Source organism: Lipotes vexillifer, unplaced genomic scaffold (assembly GCF_000442215.2).
Source record: "Lipotes vexillifer unplaced genomic scaffold, Lipotes_vexillifer_v1.1 scaffold458, whole genome shotgun sequence".
Classification (NCBI taxonomy): Eukaryota; Metazoa; Chordata; class Mammalia; order Artiodactyla; family Lipotidae; genus Lipotes; species Lipotes vexillifer.
In genome coordinates this window covers 1,435,458-1,460,502 of record NW_006783957.1, presented here as the reverse complement: position 1 = coordinate 1,460,502, position 25,045 = coordinate 1,435,458, and the positions used below count along the sequence as shown (strand labels likewise).

Here is a 25,045-nt window from a genome sequence, read left to right as displayed (position 1 = left end):
TTTTGGTACGCGGGCCTCTCACCGCTGTGGCCTCTCCCGTTGCGGAGCACAGGCTCCAGACGCGCAGGCTCAGCGGCCATGGCCCACGGGCCCGGCCGCTCCGCGGCACGCGGGATCCTCCCGGACCGGGGCACGAACCCGCGTCCCCTGCATCGGCAGGCGGACCCTCAACCACTGCGCCACCAGGGAAGCCCCCAAGTACCATATTTTTAATCCATGCATCCTTGGAGATACAAACTCAGAAATAAGGGTCATTATATCTCAGCCAAAAATTAATGAAAGTATTTGTCAGTCGAAATCAGAAAGAGAATGGACAACTTGAGGGAAGAGGGCCTATATGTTTATAGAGATTGTTAATTTGTTTAATTATTATATTTTGAAATAGCAAGTATTTTTCTATAGCAGCTGGACAAATTGAAATTCCACCATATCCTAGAAAATCCCAGTATTCAGTAGGAAGGAAATCTTAGGAACTTAAGATATTCTGAGTATTATGGCAAAGAAAGCAGTGTTATCTTATTGAGTTCTCAAATCAGAATATATTCAAGAAATCAAGAATCAATCATGTAAGTTACCATTCTGAGCAGGTAAAATCCAAATAGAATAATCATATGTAGTATGACAGAAGGGAATATATTACTTACTCTTGATTTACAGTCTGTCATTTTCATTTAATTACTGTGAATATACTTAATTCTATGTGGTGAGAAAATTGTTGAGAGATCAGGTTATTAAAATGCTATAAAATATTATCCCATATATTCTTATGTAATAATAACAAAGGTAAGAGACATTCTTGTGAAGTGAATATTTTCATAACCCCTGGCAAGCATGGCAACAAAGGATTCAGAAGTGGTTTAAGAGTATAAGACTTTTACAGTAATTAGAATAATCAAAAAAATAAATATATACATAATGTGGCTCACAATATTGATAACCTGTTATGGTGGAAACCAGGTCCTCAGTTAGACCCGATGGGGTGGAGAGCCTCTGGGTAGGGTTCAAGGTAGCCCATCCTGCCCTTGGAACCATAAGACCTGGATTCAAGTCCTGCTGTTCCCCTCACTCCACCAGTGGTTGACGACTGTCACCTGGGCTCTGGAGACCCCAAGTCCTTTCCTGGACATGCATTTATTCAAGTTAGTTGAGTACATCCTTGAATTATTCATTTCTTGTGAAATTACTTCTTCATATGCCCTTTGGTCCACATTTTTGAAATAGAAACACGAGAGTCTCCTCTGCAGAAGTTTGTCATGGTTCAAGCCTGAAGTCGTCTGATGCTACATGTGTCCTTTTGTTTCCTTTCCAAATTCTCTGACACCCACCTCCTCCACTACCTTTGGCGTTATAGAGCCAATGGGAAGTTAGCAGTGGAAGGTGTGAACAAAAGGTGAGGGAAATCACCCAGGTAGCCCACAGACTGTAGTGATATCCTCCAGGGAGCTATCATTAGCTTTCCCTCCAGATTTTCTCTCCACCTGTTTTTCAGCTAATGTTCACTTCTTTCTCTTAAATTTCCTTCTTTCACATAGACATTTAAGGAGCATGCTATACCTTCTCCAAAGAGGTCACCAGTTCAGAGGCAGACCTCGGAATTGAGACCTTGTCTTGTTCTTGTGGCTTCAGCTTCCACCATTGATGTGCAAAGACGTAAAATTCCAAGTGCTTCTTATCCATTCCCTAAGCAAGACAAAACAATGCAAATTTCTCACTAAAAACATCATTCCCATCTGTGTTATCCGGGTCTCCTGAAGTCAAGCACAGAGTTTAGAGCCTGGGGAAATTATTTTTTTTTTTTTTTGCGGTACGCGGGCCTCTCGCTGCTGTGGCCTCTCCCGTTGCGGAGCACAGGCTCCGGACGCGCAGGCCCAGCGTCCACGGCTCACGGGCCCAGCCGCTCAGCGGCATGTGGGATCTTCCCGGACCGGGGCACAAACCCGCGTCCCCTGCATCGGCAGGCTGACTCTCAACCACTGCGCCACCAGGGAAGCCCATGGGGAAATTTTTAATGAAAATATAATTGGGTTTTGAAATTGTCAAGGCACTCTAGGTGCACAGCACACAAACATGAGGGTCAGATGAAAGCTGGTGGAAGTGAGGAAAAGTAAAGAGGCAGAAAGCTCTGGTGAGAAAGTCAGATTAAGCAGACTTTTCCCCGGGGCACAGTGGAGGGAGGGGTCTCCTGGTAATACCCTATGGAGATGTCATAAAGGATTCCCCCAGAAGTTAAAACATTAAAACCGCCACTGATCAAACACCAAGTCACTTCAACAGCAATTGATAAAATCAAATCTTAACATACTGGCTTTTTATTGTATCATTATAGGCACAGGTAGGTGTTACATTCTTTTTTTAAACGTCTGTATTAAGCACTTATTAACTATAGCACAGAGAGTCTCTGCCCTTGTGGCATTTACATTCTAGGCAAAAAAGGCTGAAATCAAGCACTCTAAAAACTGTAAAGTCAGGTAGGTAGTTACCTCCAGCAATGACAAAGCCAGTGGGGGGTAGCATGGGGCAGTGTTTCCCAGAGTGCACTTGGGATTCCTGGGGGTCCTTGAGAACCTTTCAAGGGGGGCTGCAAAGGCACCCATTTTCACAGTAATCCCATGATGCTCGTTGCCTTTCCATGCTCATTTGCACACAATGAGAGCGAGAGTGAGAGTCAAATAGAGAACAGACTTGTGGTTGCCAACGGGGGGTGCGGTGGGAGCGGGATGGATTGGGAGTTTGGGGTTAGCAGATGCAAACTATTATATATAGGATAGATAAGCAACAGGGTACTACTGTATAGCACAGGGAACTGTATTCATTATCCTGTGATAAACCATAATGGAAAAGAATATGAAAAAGAATGTATATATATATATATGTATAAATGAATCACTTTGCTGTACAGCAGAAATTAACACAACATTGTACATCAACTATACTTCAATAAAATAAACAACAACAAAAAAAGAATGAGAGTCACACATGATGAGTGTTCAGTGAAGCTTCCCGGATGCTACGTGGCACTTGATAGCATCACCGCTCTGACGGCTCATGGAAAGTATGTGACTCAGCCTTCTCTTTTAAACACTTCCCAGTTTTAGTATCATAAATAGTATTCTATGTCACTCATATGGTAAATAAAAGCTCTTTGGGGCGTGTGGGGTCTTAGTTCCCTGACCAGGGATTGAACCCGTACCCCCTGCAGTGGAAGTGCCATCTTAACCACTGGACTGCCAGCAAAGTCCCAAAACTACTCTAGTTTTGAGAGAATGATCAAAGGGCCAGGAAGTCATCCTTTGTGAGAAGATACTTGATCAGGGACCTGAATAAATGTGTGAGCAAACCATGCAGGCATCTAGGGAAAAGTCTGTGATTTGCGGCAAAGCAAAAACTGGTTCTTTAAGTTAGCGTAATTCCATAAATACATTGTAATGTTTTCAGAATTTGGCTTTTAAATTTTGTTTTCTCCTAAACTGATTTGTATTAGTTTTCTATTTCTTTTCACAGTTATTGATAGTGAGAAATATGAATCTATTGTCTTTAGACTGTTAATTTATAAAGAAATATATGTAATGCTTTTCCTCATTTTGTGCTACGTTAATTTTTTTTAATGGTAAATAATCCAAAGACAAAACTGTTCAAGGAAATAGTTGGGGACTAGAGCAAGCTATAAAAGTACCATTCTATGATGATAATGTTATGTAAAAATCCCATGCACAGTAAAATTCTTGAGCTGTACATTTTAAACCAAAGTTTTATATTTGAAGTTTATTTTCTGTGATAAATGTCATGTTGCTCATTTCCCTCCATTGTATACAGATGTAAAGAAACTTGAGTTATTGTATTTAGTGTGAAAGCTTTACCCATCTTTGGTTATTTCACATACAGTAGTCAAACTTGAAAAAGCGGACTAGTTAGGCCAGTAGCATTGATTGAATCTAAATCAGTTTAAAAACTAAATGAGTACTTCTGTATTCTTGGGACCATTAAAGTTCTCACTTTTAGTAAAGCATTATACATTGAAAGGAGCTGACCAGATGAAACTGATATTCTGAAGAAAGAGACTTAGAAATCAAGTTTAGGAACACATCTGCCTATAGAACAACCACATCAGCCCTGAGCTTTCTTACATAAGTGGGCTGCTCGAGCTTTTGCCCTCAGTTAATTTTAGGGATGGTAGATTTTAGGTTAGTGAAACTCCTACCTGTGATCTTTTCAAGTTACTAGTGAAGATCAGGAGAAAACAACTAGTTTATCACTACTAACTACCTCTTATTCCAAGTGGGTTTGTAAATTGGCAAGTTCATCCAAAGCCCATAAAGAAGAAACTGCGGCTATGAATGAAACTGATTAATAGTGCAATTTAAGCAAAAGTCAGTACTTGTACGCTGTAGAGTTAACTTGTAGTTAGATAAGACTAAAGTGCTTTAAGCTTGATTTAAATCAGTTCAATCACCTTACAAATAATTGACAATTTTTCTCATTGATTTTGGAATTTATAATAGCCCTTTTGTGTGTGTATATATATATACACACATGTATATACATAACTTCCACTAGCTATTTCCTTTCTTCTTACTTAACATTTTCCACTAAAAGATTTCCCCTTTCTTTTTGTGTGTTGCTGCTCTAAGATTTTATTCTCATTTAAAATGAAATAATACGTAACCTTCAAACTATTCTTAGCCTTCCACAAAGATTGGATAACAAGAGGGTGGAAATGAATGCAAATTCTCTGACAGTTATCGACGTGTGTGAATCTTATTGGCTTTATTTTTCATGGTCTACGTAAAGATGAGATTTTATATTATTTTGAAAGAGTCAGTTTAACCTAAGAGTAAGTAAAGAATGTTTCTAAACTTCCTGACAAATGGAAATCTAAACAAAGCTGCCTTTGTCAGTTATTCAGTCCTGAATTTGTCTGTCTCAACTTGTGTGTTTATTATTCCTGATTATCCTGAATTAACAACCTAACAAAACATTCATTGAGCACCTATGCGAGACATTGCCTAGATCTCATAGCTGTTTATTTCAGTGCATTCTTGTCAATAACTCTTTTGATGGTAAAATAATCCCTCGGAATTAAATTGATATCTTAGTTGCCACTTAGAGACCTTGTCTTGTTCTTGTGGCTTCAGCTTCCACCACTGATGACTTGGATAATTACATCTCTGTCCTAAAATGTCACTAACATATAACCAAACTTTGATCTTGGAAATTTTTTAAGATCTAGAAAGAGAGTCAGGTCTGTTAGAGCCAGTATTAAAATCAAGCCGACTCCCTTTCTAACTATGTGAACTCCCACCATCTCCAACAACTCTGTAATTTTAAGATTAAGCCTGTCCTTCCCCAAAAAACGGGGTCCCCAACATATGTCTCTTGCTAATCCTTCCCTTGGAATGACATGTGAGGGGAGTTTTTGCTTTTTTCACACTCCTTTAGTGAATATTTGCTGAGTTCTGGGACAGATGTTCAACTGAAGCAGACCAGAATTAGCAACTGCCAATAAATCACCTTAAAACTTGTAGAAACAGAAGGTGTGCACCTGACCCTAAGAGTTCTGTCTTGTCTGCTTGGCTTTCTAAAAGGACTTACTCTGCACTGTGGGAATCTCCCCAGCACCCAGTGCAGTGTCAGCGAGATCCTGCTAGAGATCAGCTGAAGAGTGGCCAGTCATTTCAGCTGTCCTTCCCTTCCCGTCTACTTAGTCCCCAAATACCGATGAGCTTTTTTAAAAGGATGCCTCTTAAATGTGCACTTTCTCTTCCTTCCTACTGTGGCCACTACTGCAGTTCATGTTTCCTCCGTTATTACCAGTTTCCTTTCTCTGCACTCCAGGAAATCCCTGTCCTCTAGTGTCTCTAAGTATTCAATCCCAGAATCCTGCTGCTTTCACATAAATGTTCAGACTCCCTGTTTTTATCCTATTACTCTCCTTCTGTGTAGTACTGTACACATATCTCTGTTGAAATTTCTCAGAGTCTGGTCTATGCAGAGTGTTAAGGTAGCATGATGGGGGTAGGGTTAATTTCCTTGGGGCAATCAGGCATCAGGGCAGGCTGCATGGAGGAGGTGACATTTAAACAGCACTTGAAGTTTGAGAATGTTTTGAGGTTGATAAAGACAGGAATTTCAGGCTAAGAGAGAACTTTCTCTTCCCCATCTCTTGGCTCTGACACTAGGTTTTATTTGGTTTGGTTTTAATTTCAAGCCATTTTAATGATCTATGCCTTGTATGTCTCCTTTGCAGAATGAAAGCTCACAGGCTGTTGAAAGAAAACACTGATATATGGGACAGTACTATAATAAGGTTTTCAGGACAAATTCCAATCAGCATTTTATTCTCAGATCATGTGGCTCAGTAATTAGATAATTAGATAATAATACTAATAACCGACATTTGTGGAGCAGTTTATATTTTTTCCAAGCACTTTAACATCCATTATCTCATTAGGTACTCAAATTTGTAGATATTAAAATTTTAGAGAACAAATAATGAAGCGTGGAAAGAACACACACTCTGAAGCCAGAATGCCTTGCTTGCACCAGGCATCAGTGTGTGTGGTCTCAGTCATTGGGACCTTCAGCTCTGTCGTCGTAAAGGGGGATAACGGCATGTTTATTGGGATCTTGTTAAGATTCCAGGGGTTAATAGATGTAAACTGCTCAGGACAGTTCCTGGAACTTAGCACTCAGGAAAGGTGAGCTGGTATTGATGTCCTCATCGTCATTTTCATCATCATCATCATCATCCTCATCTTCTTTTTTTTTTTTTCTTGCGGTACGCGGGCCTCTCACTGTTGTGGCCTCTCCCGCTGCGGAGCACAGGCTCCGGACGCGCAGGCTCAGCGGCCATGGCTCACGGGCCCAGCCGCTCCGCGGCATGCGGGATCCTCCCGGACCGGGGCACGAACCCGCGTCCCCTGCATCGGCAGGCGGACTCTCAACCACTGCGCCACCAGGGAAGCCCCATCCTCATCTTTCTTCTTCTTCATCCTCATCTTCATCATCATCTATGCTTTTCAAAAACGTGGAAATGGACTAGAGTCCACCAGGTCTGCTGAGTTCCAGTCCTGGATTTTTTTCCAACACACACCTGCTCCAACTGGCGTGATTGTGACCCAAATAATGACTTGGGAATGCCACTTTGTACACCTCTGGCCTTTTCTTTGTTATTGCAAAGTATGTAATTTAATTAAGGTTTACAGTTTTCTGGGACCAATATTTAGCTAAAGGAGACAAGAATAAGCAATTCCAAATGAAGTCTTTTTTAAATCCGTGTAAAGATAATGAGTGCACATAATCAGGAAAACTCTAAACTATCTAGTTAATTTAAGGAGAAACTGACTACATGTTTTAGTGTATGTTAGTACAACCTATAAGTGAGTCTGAATTTTTATTCAAGAAATGAACACTTCAGCCTTTCCATCTGCTGAGGTTGACTTCTGCCCCACTCCTGGAGGACAGCAGACTTCCTCCAGCCAGCACCTGGAATCTCTAAGGAGAGGTTTTTTTGGGAAGCAGAACCACAATCTGAGGCATGAAGACCTCTCCTGCAAATAAACTGATGAAAGAATTTTTCAACCTTAAAATGTTGATGTGTGTATATGACTTCAATATGCTTTGATGTTAACCAACCACAACTCCCAGAGCTGAAGGTGGAAGACAAGAATAGGGTCTCATCTTCATTTTACGGAGTGTACGACACTGGCTGACCGCTTAACCTCTCCACACTCCTGTTTATAGTTCTCAGAATAATGACAAACATACAAGGGCATTTTTTTTCACGGGTTGCTAGGTGGTCTTTAGTCAATTCATATATTGATATTTGAAGACGTATTAAGATATTGGTATAACACTAAGATGCTCTCCTAGGATCAATGGCGGGTCCCATGTCCCTCAACTCTGTAGTTCCTTTGGAATTTCTCCCCTCTGTCCATTTGGAACTAGTGTGTCTTTTTTTTTTTTGTCCACACCATGCAGAGTATGGGATCTTAATTCCCCGACCAGGGATCGAACCAGTGCCCCCTGCCTTTGAAGCGTGGAGTCTTTAACCACTGGACCACCAGGGAAGTCCCTGAACTAGTGTGTCTTGAGCAGATCAGGGGCACATACTCTTTTGACTTTTATCAATTCATCAGTAAACAGTCTCCCCTCTCCTTCCTAGCCCCCAAGGCTGAGATATTTTGAATAGGACCCCTGGGCTTAGCTTTGAGGACTGTCCCAAGATGGAGAATGTCCAGAAAGGTCAAAGAAGTCACCTGTGACCTCTTAGGTCAATGGCCTGGAAGCATACATGCGAGAGGGTGGCTTCTGCTTTTGGTGACCTAATAGGACATGGTGATCGACTGTTGCTCATAGTTGAAGTTTCTTCTGGAGCAATTAATTACACTAAAGGCAACATTCCATTTCCCTAGGTGGAATTTTAAATCCCAGTCTCCTCCTGTCCCCACGGAGCATTCCAAGAAATCCTCTTACATTGTCCCCATCCCCCAGTGGTGGATATACTTCATGTCCTCAGGAATACAGCCTAATTTTACCTCTAGCCCAAATAAGACTTGATGAAAAGTCCTAAGTTCTTGAGGAATAAAAAAAAAAAATCATCATTTAAAGCCCAAAACTAAAAATGTTTTTGAAATCTCTGGAAAATTTTATTTTCTACCCCAATGCACAGTAATGTTAATAAAGCTAATCAAGAGTTAGTTACATGTAAATTTTACTTTTATTATAAACTAATTAAGAATTGTCCTGTAATTTTAACCTTTTTCATATTCTCGTATATCTGTCCTCTCTAAAATTGGAGTGAATAAATGCCATTCATTTGAAACCTAGTAAGCAATGGGAAAATCATTCTAAAATGCATGTAGTGTTTTGGGTATTGTCCTGACTGCTTTGTCCTTGCCAGGTGCTATGTCAGGGTTGTAATATTATGATATATTGCTTACTGTCGCAATTACCTTTGTCAAAGTACATCTTGGTTCCGTGCTTGACATGTGTGAACAAAGTAATGAGACAGAGCATCGTAGTTTGTTTTCATGGAGTATTGATCAAATACACGACTGATTCTATAAAAGATGCACAGATTTGATTATTTCATGATGCATATTTCAGGAGCACATAAATCATATTTTTGATTGAAATTGCTTTAAAATGGGACTGTCTATTTGTAGTGAGGTGGATGGACCTAGAGACTGTCATACAGAGTGAAGTAAGTCAGAAAGAGAAAAACAAATACCATATGCTAACACATATATGTGGAATCTAAAAATAAAATGGTTCTGAAAAACCTAGGGGCAGGACAGGAATAAAGACGCAGACATAGAGAATGGAGTTGAAGACACGGGGAGGGGGAATGGTAAGCTGGGATGAAGTGAGAGTGGCATGGACATATATACACTACCAAATATAAAATAGATAGCTAGTGGGAAGCAGCCACATAGCACAGGGAGATCAGCTCAGTGCTTTGTGACCACCTAGAGGGGTGGGATAGGGAGGGTTGGAGCGAGACGCAAGAGGGAGGGGATATGGGGATATATGTATATGTATAGCTGATTCACTTTGTTACAAATCAGAAACTAACACACCATTGTAAAGCAATTATACTCCAATAAAGATGTTAAAAAAAAAAACAAAAGCTGGACTCTCAAGTGCCACCTTTAGATCCTGCCTGGAGAGCATTTGTAGGTTTCTAGAGACTGTTTTATGAATCTATTCAGAACTGACAACTTTGTTTGACTTGCTAGCTACATATGCAAGTTCATCAGAGCAAAATCACATCATCTCTTTAAAAAAGCAAATAACCAGGACATGCAATGTTTTTGCTTTATAGATTGTTAAATTATTTATATGACACTCAAGATTTTTTTTCTATTTTATTGACATCCCAAAAAGTCTTTGCACTATTGTATCTGTTTCAAATTTCATTGCCCCGGAGATGCATTATCGTGGAGGAGGGGACATGGCCAGTGCAAGCCATTGTGTCAGGGTGGACTGTCCTGAAAGAAATAGCCAAAGAAGTCTCAGTGGGAAGCTGCCCATTGGTAGGTAGAATGCTGACCACTAACCTTAAAGGCCCCCTCTTCTTCTGCCGTGACTCACTCCCGTCCATTGAGCAGTGAGCTCCAGGAGGATAGGGACAAGGGGGAAAGCCCTTGGCTACAGTTCATCACTGTCGTCCCAGTACCTACCTCATTCTCCTCCATTTTGCAGTCAGTTCCCATCTGCCTCTGCCCCATCACTGGTCCCTATTCCCTTCCAGAGGCTCTCCCACATCTCAGCCTGCCCATGGCCTGGGCATCAGAGACCACCCCTTGACTCCGTCTCCATGCCTGACAGCTTCAACATGCCTGCAGCAGTGCAGAAACTATGTTCTTGGCATCCAGAATGAACCTCTGAATGCACTCCCCATAGATGCATTATATTCTGGTGATTAGCCCTATTATACCATTAGTATGGATTAAATGATTTTTTGCAAGCTATCGCAAACTTCACCATCTGGTATATACTATTTTCTTGGGACTCTGTTTTCTAAATTGCAAGAAAAAGGATTACAACTGTACTTTTGTTATGCCCTTCATGATGAAATTGGGACTGGATGGAAATGGTTTTATTTCCTTGCTTGACTTTTCTTTCCAGAAACTGTATAGATTCCGAAATACCAAGTCTTACCTATTTTAGCTAATTGATTTATTATCTAATATCTGATGATGAAAACCTATTTTTGCATTTTTTAGACGTTCCATCAGGGAATTAGAGGGAAGGGTAAGGTCTTGAAGGCAAAGATTATGTGAACCTATGCTTATTAAGAGAAGACATGTTATTTTCCTGCAAAAAAAATGGCCCATGTCATGTCAAATCTGAGGTCTCATTTGAAATAAAAAAAACATGTTCTGTCCTTAGAAAGAAAGAAATAAGGAACTTGACGTTTGTTTATACTTATTAGAAATTATACTATTGTCTAAAAAACAGCCAAAGAGGCAGATTAAGGATGGGATAATGATTATACCATAATCCATGTGTATATAATTACCCTCCTTCAAAAAAGAAGTGACTTTGTACGATGGTTAAGATAACATGAGAAAACTTGTGATGCCACGTCCTCCCTCCCCCACCCAACTCACTCTACTTATCCCAGTCCCCTCTCAAACACACACAGTAGAAAATAGTAGTATACTTACACTCTTCTATACTTCTTTTCATTCCCAAAGTGAGTATGAAATTTGATTAAAGAAAATTTGCTTACAAAGGAAATGGGCAAACTGTGGCAAAGATCCCATCTAAAAAGAAAGTAAGAAAATAAACCACATTTTCTCATACAAAGTATGATTAAATAATGAGGCCAGGAACTCCTTTCTCCATCACTTGTAGTATCAGCCACGTTAGCGGCACCGATTTAAACACTGTATCTCCTCTTTGTTCTCCTACTGTGCGTTGCTGTGATGGCAAAGATAACCAGCCATCAGAGATCATGTGAGATCAGGGTGAATTCTACATTGTATGAGAGCCATTACTATTTTACATACTGTCTACCCTTCAGGCATTGAGGCATTACATCACTATTTATACAATAGAATGTGTTACTGATTGGAAGGTTTTGAGTGTTTTAGCATCCTGATAATTAAGTAGGAGATATAATTATATTAATGCAATTAACACATATCAAAAGGTAGACCTTTCAGTTATTTCAGATGTTTCCAATATTGCCTGATATAAAAACAACTGCTTGATTAACTAATTTGTCTTGTTAGAAATGTCTTTATGTAGGTCAGGATGAGATCATTTGAAAAAAAATCTACTCTTTGGAGAACTTTTAAACCACCAAAAGAAAAAAAAAAAGAATCCCACTTAAGACCTGGAGTCAAATTATACGATCATTTTAGTTCTCAGAATTCAAAGCATCGATGGCTGGAATCATGTGCGTGTTATAATTCTAGGCTACTCTTCAATAAATAATACATGTCATTTCTGCTTCACTGAAGCTGTCACTTACCGCTCTAAATGACTTTCAATGCAGGGCCCAGCCTGCTCTCCCAGAGTGCACTCCAGCTCAATTCCAAACCTGAAGGGTCCTTCCAGTATCCAGCCAGCTACCATAGCAACCAGACCTTGGCCCTGGGTGAGACAGCCCCGTCGCAGCTCCCTGCCCGCAGCGCACAAGCCCGAGGTGCAGGCCAGAGTTTCAGCCAGGTACGTGCGGGGATGGGGCCCTCTGCTGTGTTGGACTTTGGGCTCCAAGGAGCCAGGCAGGAAGCAGGGTTGTCAAATGGCTATGGTGTCCCCTCCTGCCTTTTTTTACGAGGGCTCTACAACTTTGGAGAGATGCCCTCTGTGCTGTGAGTGAAGGAAATGAATAATACAATATGATTATAGAGTAACTCGGAGTTATAAGCATATTTTCTGCAGGAATGTCTGTGAATTGCTCATGTTCTCTCTGCTTTATATATACTTACCTATGTAAATATGCAAATGTGTGCCTGGTTCCTATTTCCATGTTGATATGTGATGTAAATATGACATACATTCTGAGTTTGTAAGGGCACCTGGAACACATTTTCTCTCCATAAAAGAAAAAAAGCATGAAATTATTATTTGGGGTTAATCATATAAAGGAACACAGTATAAATGCATCAACACATATACAGAACTGTTCTGAAGATAATTATGATTAGGGTAGGAATAGTTACACTTTGTGAAGTTTGATTTTGAAATGTGCGCTTAGTTGTTTCTTTAAGATATGTGCTTGTTCTTATAGTTTCAATGTACACATTTATTAGCTGCAGTTAAAATCAGCTCTTGGTAAAAAGTGGCTACCAACCTCAATTTTTTTTTTCAAAAACATGTAAATGTTGTAATGTGTGTGTGTGTGTGTGTGTGTGTGTGTGTGTGTGTGTACCACTTAATACTTCAGTTTTGATAATTTTGGGGTGCAGGCTATATTCAATCAGCCCTCCAGAATTAATCTGTTGGAGGCCTATCTTGTTTTAAGCTATTTTATACTTATTTTCAGTATAAAAGGGCCTGAGACCTTTTAATCTCTGTGCATTCATTACTGGAATAAAGAACCCACAACCCCAAAAGCACTCCTTAAACTGAAGAGCTTAATTTCATCCTTTCTGCATTTATTGGGCAGTGCCTCTAGGCCAGAAACCCTTCCCCAGGCCCACTACCTACCACAGGCTACTGTAACAACAAAACTCATCTCTGTCACCAATTTATGGTTATTATGCATCCATATGTCTTTCCAACTAAACTAAAAGCTACCTCAGGGCAGGGCCATTTTCATCTTTTATCACTAGCCCCTAGCCATCCACATGGCCCCCAAGAAATGTCTGCAGACAGAGAGGAGGCAGGGAGAGTTAGAATGGCATCGTGCATTCCCGGGTGGCGCAGTGGTTGAGAGTCCGCCTGCCAATGCAGGGGACACGGGTTCAAGCTCTGGTCCGGGAAGATCCCACATGCTGTAGAGCAGCTAAGCCCGTGCACCACAACTACTGAGCCTGCTCTCCAGAGCCCGCAAGCCACAACTACTGAGCCCGCGTGCCTAGAGCCCATGCTCCGCAACAAGAGAAACCACCGCAATGAGAAGCCCGCACACCACAACCAAGAGTAGCCCCGGCTCGGTGCAACTAGAGAAAGCCCACGTGCAGCAACAAAGACCCAACTCAGCCAAAAATAAATAAATAAGTAAATTTATTATTTTTTTAAATGGCATCGTACAGTCACCGTGAGATGCTTTTCATAGGTGATATGAACATAAATGAAGCATAAGCTGAAAAGTCTCAGTGCATTTCAACTATTAAAGTTAAATGATTGTCCCAGCTATCTATTAAAAACATGATTGTCTTTTTCAGGTAAAACCCTGATCCATCAGTGGCTTTGTAACTTTTACCTTCTTGTGATGCCAAGGTTATGTGGATAAAAGGGGATGGTAAATAAAACATCCCACTGAGATGGACCCATCCCCCCGTGGTGGTCTAGTGCATGACCTGGTTCAGAGGGTGCGCCCACTTTAGATGGAGAGCTGGAGGTGTATGGTGCTTGGGAAGGGAACGACCTCTAAGTCACTGAGTCCAGGTCCACGCACACAGACTAACCCTGGAGTTGTGCTATTTCCCAGCTCCTGGATCACTGCTCTTTCAAAGCACTGGTCTGTTCTACCTCCCTTACAGAAATGTTTTAGGACACAAGAGGGAATGTCTAAAAAAAAGTGTTTTTTAATTAATTAGAAAAAAATTATTTGATATACGTGCATTTATCATATATACAAAATAGTCCTTATTGTTTGCTTACGTAAGAACATTATATAATGTTTGAAATACTGAGTGATGTTATTAGCATAGCAAACGTTATTAGATTTTTTAATCTCATTTTGTTTTATTAAAAGATGAAATGGAAACTATAGGATATTTTTTCTCTAGGTATAGTTGTTTTTTTTTTTTCTCTCAAAAGCATCCCATTCTCGAAAGGAACTATTTTTCATCTTCCCATCTATACTGACTCTCTTTGACAGTGATACAGTGATCATGGTGGAATATATGTAATTTTGAATCCTTTGGAAGCAAACAAGTGGATTACAGCCCTTTTTTTACCCTTCTATCTGTCCATACTTCTAGGTCCAAGGGGCCAGAAATATTCAGAAATAAGGAATATTGTATACTCAAATTAACCTATGAAAGGTATGAATTTAGCTTTTACCAGTTTTCTAGAACTTCTAAGAGCTGTAGCTAGTAAAACAATGAAGTTCTGCCTTTCTTTTATTTTTATCTTGAACTCATTTAATACTCATCCTTGGCTTTTTCTCATAAATATCTAAGACCCCTATAATTTGAGTTGAAAACATTAAGTCAAATGAAAAATAAAATCAGATTTCCCATAGCTGGGCATCATGGAAAATGGAACTATCAGTATCAAAACAAAACAATCAGTTAATTATCAACTTGATTTGTGAGCATCTTATAAGCTCAATTCACACATAGGACTAACTGTTAAAGCTTTCTTATTTATAAAATTTTATAAAATTAATCGTTACCATTTATTGAGGCCTGGAAGTCATCTGTTTTACATACATCCTCTTATTTAATCCCCACAATAGGACTGTACTAACATTTACATTTTAAAGATGCAAAAACTAAAACTCAACACATTTAGAGAAGTTGTACCATTTTAAGGCAGCAGTAGTAAGAATGGGAACAGATTCTTGACTGAATTGAAGTCTAATCATTTTGAAAGAGTGTTTCGTATGTTTCCTTTTATATGTTAACTGTTTCAATTAAATATATCTACAGCTTGACCCTATTAAGAGCTCTGTACATGTGGACAAACAATATGGTGATCGATCTACTTCCATGTTGCTGGAGTTATTTCTATCATCCGCCAGTCGCCATGGAAGTGAAACAGTGAAAGCTCAAAGGACAGATAGGGCCTCACACTAAAAGTCTGCCTTAAAGTTTAATCAGAAAACTTGGTTGTAAAGATATCAAAGCTCTATATTTGAAGGCATCTATAAATGTGCATGTTCAAGGTGATAACTTCAGTTTGAGCCAAAGGTTACTGGCCTACACTCTCACAGGTGGGTGATTGAAGTCTGAATATTCAAACCAGGGGGTTATTCTAATCCACTTCATTAGCAGGAGGGAGGCTGCCGGTGGATAGCCGAATCCTGTTTATTTTAGCAAAGTGGCGGATCTGGTACCATGATTCACTTTCAGCTTCAATATGCTGTAGTGTGAAAGGCGTGTTTTATTGTGACTTCAAAATCATGTCGGAGAAATGCTGAACTAGTAAATCAGTATTTTTACTCAGCATTTAGTGTTATACCCTTGAAAGTAGGGAGGCTACATCCCATTCCGGTAACATCTCCTTTGTTCAGATTATCCTAAGACTCCCTCTCTTCCAGCGGTTTTGCACAGCCCTGTGACACATTCTTTTCAATATTCTGAATGGCTCATTCCTTCCAGGCTAGATTGATTTTTAGAATATCCTATTGTCATAAAGTGCCAAAAGGGCCAGTAAAGTTCAAATAATGGCTCACAGATGCCAGACCAGGTTAATAAGGTCAATAATCTGGCTCATAAATCATGTCAGAATATAATTTCAAAGGAATATCATGTTCAAAGATTCTTTCAATTTTTAACAAACGCTAGTTTATTCAACATAATAAATGTTTGTTGGGTGATCATCACCAGGCTGTACTCCAGGCCCTGGTGCACAGCCTGCCTTGCCCTACCACGTCACCCTGAAAGAACTGTGAGTCACAAAATTGCCATAACATACTAAAATCCTTGAAAGTCATTCTCTTCAGGTTCTAAGATGAGTTCACGGGACTGGGATGGAGGAGAGAGAGAGCATAAGATCCTTCCCATCAGACCCCAAGGCCTTTCCAGAAAGTGACGTGAGCTGATTCATAGTTATTCTTTGCTGCACCCCAGCGCTCTGCTCAGCCGCCCTGCAAGCTCCCCATCCCAGCCTCTAAGGCTGTGTGTAGACTACCCCTCCATCCCTCTCTTCCTCGTCTGAGTCAACCTTGGGCTTTGTGTGGCTCCTGTGAGGTGCCCCAATCAAAATACAGCTGCTTTTCCAGTTGCATTTATAGATCTCTGGGCTATTCTTTTTTTTTTTTTTTTTTTTTTTTTTTTTTTTTTTTTTGCGGCACGCAGGCCTCTCACTGTTGTGGCCTCTCCCGTTGCGGAGCACAGGCTCCAGACATGCAGGCCCAGCGGCCATAGCTCACGGGCCCAGCCGCTCCGCAGCATGTGGGATCTTCCCGGACCGGGGCACGAACCCGCGTCCCCTGCATCGGCAGGCAGACTCTCAACCACTGCGCCACCAGGGAAGCCCCTCTGGGCTATTCTTTAATGCCTTCAAGATGTTATGTGTGCTTACTGTATGCCATGAGCTATTATATGTGCTTGGGCTGGAGCAGTAAAGAGAAGAGACATGATCCCTGTCCTTAAGGAACTTATATTCTAGTAGCAGCAATGGGAATTCAGAAAGTCAACACAGTGAATAAGTAAGTTGCATAGTTTGTTAGAAGGTGATGAATTCTATAAGGAAGGAAAGGATGCAGACTAGAATAAGCGGTCTCCAGAGTCCAGGATAGGGTGTGGCATATGGGGCCTTTGCCCCAAGTTTGGGGCAAAGACACAAAGGAGAAGAGAGGGAAGCTGTGTGGCTGTGGGGGGACAGCAAAGGCAGAGGCTCCTGGATGAGGTGACCTGGCATGTTGACAGGACAGCAAGGAGGCCCAGGTGGCCAGAGAGGGGAACAGGAGTTTGTAAGTAGATGGGAAGCCAAGTTGGCCATCAGTTGATCATCATGATGACCTTTGTCCTTTACTGGAAGTGGAAAGAGGAGGTGGCAGAGAATTTTGAGCAGAGGTGCAACGTGGCCCGACTTACGTGTTGAAAGCATCATTTTGTCATCTCACATATAACATCCTATAGTTAGTTGCATATAAGTCTGTCTCTTCCTATCAGATGGCCTTGCTGCAAGAGAAGAAACCATACAAAATGAACCTCCATATCTTGAGTGACTGGCCCAGGGTTCACCAAATATTCATCACGTTCCTCAAACCGCAGCCTTCTTCCTGATGCTCATGCTGCAAAGGCTGTGGACGGGTGCAGAAGCTGGGTCTTCTCCAGGTTTTGCCTGCTTCCACTCACATCCAATTTCCTGTGCATTTTATGAAATGCCAAACGTAAAACTTCTGGCCCTGAAGAGTCCCTCTAAAAATGTTGGTTTCTCCCCATGGCCAAACACAAAGTAGTCTTATCAAGTGTTTCCTTCCTCAAAGAAACAAAATAAGCAAGAAATAGGAAAGTATACACCTGTATACAGGATACTGACAAAGAATTACAGGAACCGAAAGATTTTAAAACCACTTTCATATCCAGCAGAACCGAAGTGAGCCTTGTGTGCGTTCATAACCCTAGGAAATGCCTGCTTACTGCAGGAAATTAAGAATTGCATGATAGTTTATTAAAATAAAGCTTGAACAGTGGTAGATACACGAAAAAAGCAGTCAGCTTTTCGAGAAGCAAATTGCCATTTCTTTTTGATCTGGCCTGTTTATTTAATGTTGCACTGCCTTTTATGTCTTAAAAGTTCTCATTTGTGCTATATTATAATTATAAATACACCATCTGCTCACTCCTGCCAGAGGCTGACGAGTTTGGAACATTGCTTATTGGTGCAATTTTACATCAGGTAGATGTGAAGGTCAAGGGGATGGAGAACTCTGGGTGGTGGTGGGATGGACACAGAGACACACAGGGCTCAAAGGAGGCAGCAATCCCCCAATAAACACCTGCTTCTTGATTACTGAATGCAAAAAGTTATACAGAGAGCTGGTGTGACATCACTCCAGTTTGTTGAATTAGGAAAGAAGTTGTTGCTGGTGGCACCTGTAAAGAGAAAAGTCACTAAAAAACTTGGAAAACACAAAATTGGTGAGATGTCTTTAGTGTAGAATGTATACACTATGCTGCATTTAGAGGAGAAATCATGTCATTTTGTATACTTTGTCTGGCATATCTGTGGGAAACTGACAGTTTATTTGTCTTAAAGATAGGTTTCAGAAGATTACCTGTGGGAAATCCTTTCTCAATGCTCTGCTTTAAAATCTTATCCATTTTCTCTTTCCAGTAGAAATATATTTAGTCTGGTTTCAATAACTGAAACATTTCTCATTGTGGGGAGGGTGTGTACGTGTTTTACTATAACATTTCTTCTGAGTAAAAGTTTGGGGGTATTAAAGTTATACTAAGTGAGCCCCTTGCTGAAGCAAAAGTTTTACAGAGTGTATTTTTGCCAAGGCTCATGTTTTTTTGGAAAGAGTTGCCATCAAAAAAATCTCTCTTAAAGATAAATTTATATGACACTCATGTCATTGTTTTAGTTTTTTCTTCTCTATTTTCTTTCCGCTTGGTAGACCATAGATATGGTCACGTGAAATACTTTTGAGAATATTTATTGATGATGACCCTAATCATACTTTTATTAAAGGGATGTCAGAGGGAAGGAAAAACCAGTACCCAGCGTGCAAAAGTCTGCACTACCCTGTTTATACTAGTGACTTAGGGGTCCTGGGCAATGGACCACTACCACCCCCTTCTCCTTCTGCCTGCCTGCCTGCAGTGACAGGGGTGATGTTGTTTGCAAGGTATTTCTCTCTCTCTCTCTCTCCATCCCTCCCTCTTGATCCTCCATAATTTGGGGGCCCTCATGCAAAGAGAAGGCAATAAGGGTGGCCCCCATTATTATCTCAAACATTATAGCTCTTATTTAATTGAGATGTTCTCATCCAAGGAAGAAATTCTTTTCAAGTGTCTTTATTTTGCAATTACTTAAGTTTAATTTGCTCTAGGTCCCACCTTTCAGTGTTAGTGTAACTTCACCACCAGGTAAACCCAGCATTCCTTTCCTCACTGCATCCCAGTGGTGATGCCTTCAGGGATGGTGTGTAAACTGCGCACAGAAGCTGTCTCTTCATTTTACGTTTCATATGAGTTTTCACCCAAAGCAGCAATCCTCAAAGGAATTGCTAGACAAGGCACTTGATTTTATTTGGCTATTTCCAAAATCAAATCTTTCTCACAGAACCAGGATTTTCTATCTTGGGAATTATTTAGAGAGTGGCCTTTCTTCTGAGGACAATTTCAAAAGAGAAGTTACTGAGATTTGGGGAGCCATGATAGTAGTGTTCAAGCAAATTGATTTCATCCCAGAGAGTCAAGGGCACAAAACTTACTTTGGGGGTGTAGATTCATTTTACTTGCATTGTATTGTATTACAGGCACATTTCATATAATACCGAAATGAGACTTTGGCATTTTGGAGTTGGTGGTTTCTTCTTGTTTCCAAGTTGTGAGAGTAGATGGCTCTGTCCATCTTCCTGTGCAAGCCTAGAACCCTGTGCCAACTTACCCTAGAAAGTTCAACACATTCTCAGACATTTTAATCAGCAGCGCATAGCTGATATTACAAAATCATGTTACCAGATCATTCGGGTTTAGCAATGGATTTCTTCAAAGATGGCATCTTAAAGCCATGTCCTCTTTTTTTTGTTTGTATTCAAAAGTTATTCAGGCTTCTTAACTCACTGAAAGAATGTTCTCTGGTCATCGCTGTTATTTTCTCGCCACTTACTCCTATCTGCATTTGCATTCCTTCAAACACCAGCCAGACTCCTTCCCACCAAATCCATTCTCCATTCCTGTGTTTGGGCTCTTCTGTGGCGCTGGCCAATGCCTCTGCCTTCCTTTGAAACGTACTCTTCAGCACTGCCTCTGTGACACCGTTTGTGCCCAGGGGCACCATTCCTGGAGGTGACCTCAGTCCCTACAACCAGGGTGACCTACAAAAGGGAAAAACCGTGAGATGAGTGATGCCAGGAAAATGAAAAGTGATGAACACAGCTGCTGGAGGAGCAGACTGCTGATCCCAAGTCATTAGGCTCCCATCTGGGAGGCCACAAAACACAGGCTCCAGCTTCCCATTCCTGACATTGCTGGCCCGGCTGCCCAGCATTCTGGGCAGATATTCCTCCTGACCCAGAGTTAGGGGCCTCACTGACAATTCCAGGAAACTTGGCAGGTCTAAATGCATCTTCACAAGGACTGCTTGTAAATCATGGGTCTGCTCTATAAAACGTGGTTGTGCTCAGTGACAGTGCTAACTCATGATCCAAAGTCACGATTTCTTAGAGAGTTCAGGCTGTCACGTCCCTTGTTAACTGGCTGTAAGCACTGGGTTTTTGTTTTGGTCTTTTGCTCTGCCAAATCGAGAGTGAGGCTTAAATAAGTTTCCAAGCTTGAAGAATTTTTCCCCCTTGTCACCCTTATGCTGTCTCTACCCTCTTTACAGAAGATACAACCTGAAAAGGTCAGGAAACAACTATGCTGAGTATTCAGGCCTAATGCCATGTTCTGGTCCAAGAGAGCCATATTTTGGGGGTTGGAACTTCCCAATAAAAAAACAAAACAAAACAAACAATGTAATTGTGAGCCAGATATTATTCTGTAACAATAAAAATATAGCAATTTTAGATCTCCAAAATAATGTCAAGATAATGTGCACCAGACTCTGCCTACTGGAAACTCTTTAATCAGAGCATCTACTTAACCCTGTTCTGTTTCCTTGTCAATGTCACATAGATGGGTTCCCCACTTTGGAGGGGTGGGAAAGACATTTAAAGTAGTCCTTTGGTTTGAGACTGATTCCAAGAGCTGGGAATGACAGCCCCAGTAGGAATTGTCCTGGTCAGTAGCCCATACTGTGTGATCCAAGACAGTATTGGGGCTCTATCTTCTCCAAATGTTTCCAAAAATCTTATATCATCATTTATCTTTTATTTCAATGCTCATCACTTTTACACACACATTTCCAAATAGTAGGATGTAATAGTCATTAGTTTAAAAAAAAGTTAAGTTTTAGAACTTTAATATTGGATTTACAGTTTTATTTATCGTTCTAACATATGTTTAAGGTAGAATTGAGCTTCCATGACAGTAAAGTAGATGAAATTCTACGTGTGTTGAAATGTGCTTATATTATCTTTAATCCAATGACCTAGGTCATAATAAACCATCCTATGAATCATGCAGCTGTCTTGAAATGTATCCTTAAGAGTTGCTAAATGAAATTACATAATGGAACAAAACATAAACACAAGAGTGGAGATAAGCTCCCAAAAGATTACTCTTTGTTCAACTGATGCTAAAAATAGATTTTTCTGTTTAGCCAAGGACGATTCTTAGGTACTTATTATTCTGTAGACTATTGGAATGGAGTATAATACCCCCAGATTATTTAATAAAAACTGCAGAAGGGCTTACCTAACTGTGCAATCCAGGAAGGTAGCCACTAGATACATTTGACAGTTTAAATTCAAATTAATTCAAATTAAATGTGTGTTAAAATCCAGTGCATGTGTCTAGGGCCCATGTGTCTAGTGGCTACCATATTGGACAGTACAGATATAGAACATTTCCAACATAGACAATACCCATCTTAAAATGCATATACAGTTTTATTGTTTATGTTTTTCTTTTTTACTCGTAGAAAAGTTACTGGCAACATTTCAACAAGATCCTACCGTATTTTAAAAGGTTTTTGAATTGGTTGCTATAGCCTGTCAAAATACCTGGAAATAGTTTGGCGGTTCTCAAAACTTTGATAGATTTGGGGGCCATTTAAGAATCCTTATGAATAATATTCAGCAGAGTTAGCACTTCTCCAGTTGGAAGTTCCAACATATTAAAGGGAAAATAAATTATTTGCAAAATTTATTCAGGGTTTCCCTAGGATCCATGTTATTCTAATACTTAAAGACTAGAATACTACATGATGTTGTTTTAATTTATATTAGGGTACTCTAGTATTTATTTTATTGAAAACTATGCTACTAGGGAATAGGATCTTTGATGTCACATAGGGTTATTAATATTATATATCCAAGACATACCAAAAAGTATTTGTCCTGTTGTCAGCAGGGAACTCTCCTTAGACCCTCTGGGGTTCTTTCTCCTCCTCATGTTCCTGTGGGAAAGATTTCCAGAAATTCCTGTTGGAGGCTTTTCTGTCACTTGACAGCTGGGTTCTGCACAGTGGAATGTTGCTCAGGCCCCAGGAGAGCTTCCAAAAAAAGTGAAGAAAGACAGTCCCTATCTGCACCTTAGCAGTAGTTCTCAGACCAGCAGCATCTTCCGGGAGATTGTTAGCAATGCAGACCCTCAGGCCCACTTCAGAGCCCTGAATCAGAATCTCTTCTAGATCAGAGGCTTGCAAACTTTAAACAAGCATCATCATCACCTTGAGAACATGATAAAACACAGATCCCTGGGCCCCTCCCCCAGAGTTTCCCACTCAGTAAAGGTGGGGTGATGCTGTTGCTACTTCTAATGCTGGCTGATGGAACGGGGAGCACACTTGGAAAAACACTGCTCTAGGGATGACTTGTTCTTATATTTGATTGTACATTAGAATCACCTGGTGAGCTTCCCCAAAGCCTGATGTTTGGGTCCCCCCTCCAGAGATCCTGAATTAAATGGCTAGTGGATACAGCCTGGGTACTGAGATTTTTTTCCAAAAGTTCCCCTGGCAATTATAACATGCAGCCAGGTTTGAGAAGCCCAGGCTATACATTTCATGCTCAGAACTTCTACTGGGAGGGAAGCACAATTAGATGTAAGCAGCTGCCCCCACCATGACTCTGGATGATATTAAACTATATCTCTGGGGTCCAGGTGAGCACACCAGCTCTGCAGAGCTTCTCCACCATGGAAACCCTCATGCCAAAGCCTCGGGACCAGTTTTATTAACCATTCCTTCACTGATTCCACAAACATTCGTGGTATCTCTGTTATGAATCCTTCTTGTTCTCGTTGCTGGAGGCGCATTACTGAACAAAATCATGGAGCTTACATTTTACTTCCACTCCTACTGTTGGACTCAAAATAATTGCTTTGTGATGCTAAAGAAAAACCAGAACTGGATAGTAGTTAAAGCAGTAAATACCGTTTCGATTCAGAAAAGAATTTAAGTATTGCACTAGGGGAAGAGAGACCTCAGTATAGAACTGGGCTCAATTTTGAAAACAACAAGGAAAAGGAGGAATGTTTAGCCAAGGAGTAGGTTGGAGGTCAGTGGGTGGAAAATCACTAAGAGGAAATGTCAGGGCTCGGGGGGAGATTCTGGCTAAACAGACCTAACAGGATTCTTGCTGAAGACAGGCCAGAGTGATGCGACATTGCCTGGGAGATGGTGGAGAATGAGGAACTGGAACAGGTATGGAGGGTGACCAGATACTGAGAGTGGAGGATTCTTGCTAAAACTGGGCAGTGCAGAGCCATGTTGAGAAGGGAGTTCAGAGGAACCTGACTAGAGTTTGGTCAAGGAGAGAAACTTTGTCAGTGGATTGATAAATACATACATATACACACCCACATTTGCAAATATGTGAAATATATACATCATATATGAATGCACACACACATATATATATACCCACGTATGCAAATATGTGAAAAATATACATCATATATGAATAAATAAACACACACACACACATCTCCCACAGAATGTCTTTCAACAGACTCTCTTCCTATCTAGGATACTCTTAATAGAGGATTTTGATATTGGTCGACTAACTCCCTCAGATCTTCACATGAACCTGACATCCAGATAAAATTTGGAACGCTGTGTGTGCGATGGAAGTGCCTGGTCTGTTATTTGCCGATTGCAGTTCCAAAGCCAGTGGAGAGGCAACATTGAAACTCTTAATGGAGAGCATCTGTTCGGTCTCTCTCTCTCCCCCTTCCCTCCATCTCACCCGCGTCCTCCTCCCTACCTAGTTCCCACCCCTAATTTCAGAACCTGCCTTCCCCAGTTTCTCTTTTTCTGTGTACAGTCCTACCCCCTTTTCACAGCAGCCTGCTCTCAGAAAACTTTTCTGCTCCTCCGGGAAAGCCTGGAAGATCCCAGAGCTCCTGCCCAGAAGTGGTTGACAATGTAGTGTTTTCATTCGAATGCAAATTTGTCTCTGGATCAGATTCAAGGAAAGTGCTTTCCCCTCCAACTGTCTCTCCAGCTCCACCCCAGCCCTTGTTGTCTTTTGTGTTCTTGAAAATAGACCAGAGGCAACTGGCTTTCAATTTGAAGACACAGCTGCAGGGGGCTCTTAAAAGCGAGCCAGAGGGGGGGGGAGAGAGAGAGAGAGAGAGAGAGAGAGAGAGAGAGAGAGAGAGAGAGAGAGATGCTGAAAGATTTGGAGCCCAGCGTTAAAATCTAGAAAGGGGAAGGTTTTTTAGTCTTTTCACTTACAATTGCTCTGCTTCCTCTGGAAATGCTTTTTCTTTTAAAGCCTGAAAGCCCAAGCATATTTATTCCGGCTTCATATTTTCCCCTCCTTTTAACTTATCCACAAAGAAGAACCAACGGGAAAATGGCAACAGAATAAACTCCACGAAGTATGCTTATTTCTTACGTTCTCCAGATAAGTAGGCAACTTGGCCAATTTCAGAGGTAGAAACTGTATCCAATGAAATGCCCGTGC

At 40.8% G+C, this 25,045-nt stretch overlaps 1 protein-coding gene across 3 annotated transcripts in view; it reads left to right on the top strand.

Annotated features, from left to right (window-relative positions):
* Window positions 1-25,045, top strand: part of CTNND2 (catenin delta 2) — a 950,773-nt gene that overhangs the window by 514,034 nt on the left and 411,694 nt on the right. Inside the window, exon 6 of one of the 3 annotated variants that reach the window (XM_007456448.1) lies at window positions 12,008-12,180. The exons of the other annotated variants lie outside the window; for them this stretch is intronic. The gene's annotated coding sequence lies outside the window, so the exon portion shown is untranslated. The remainder of the gene's footprint in view (window positions 1-12,007; window positions 12,181-25,045) is intronic. 3 annotated transcript variants of the gene reach the window in all.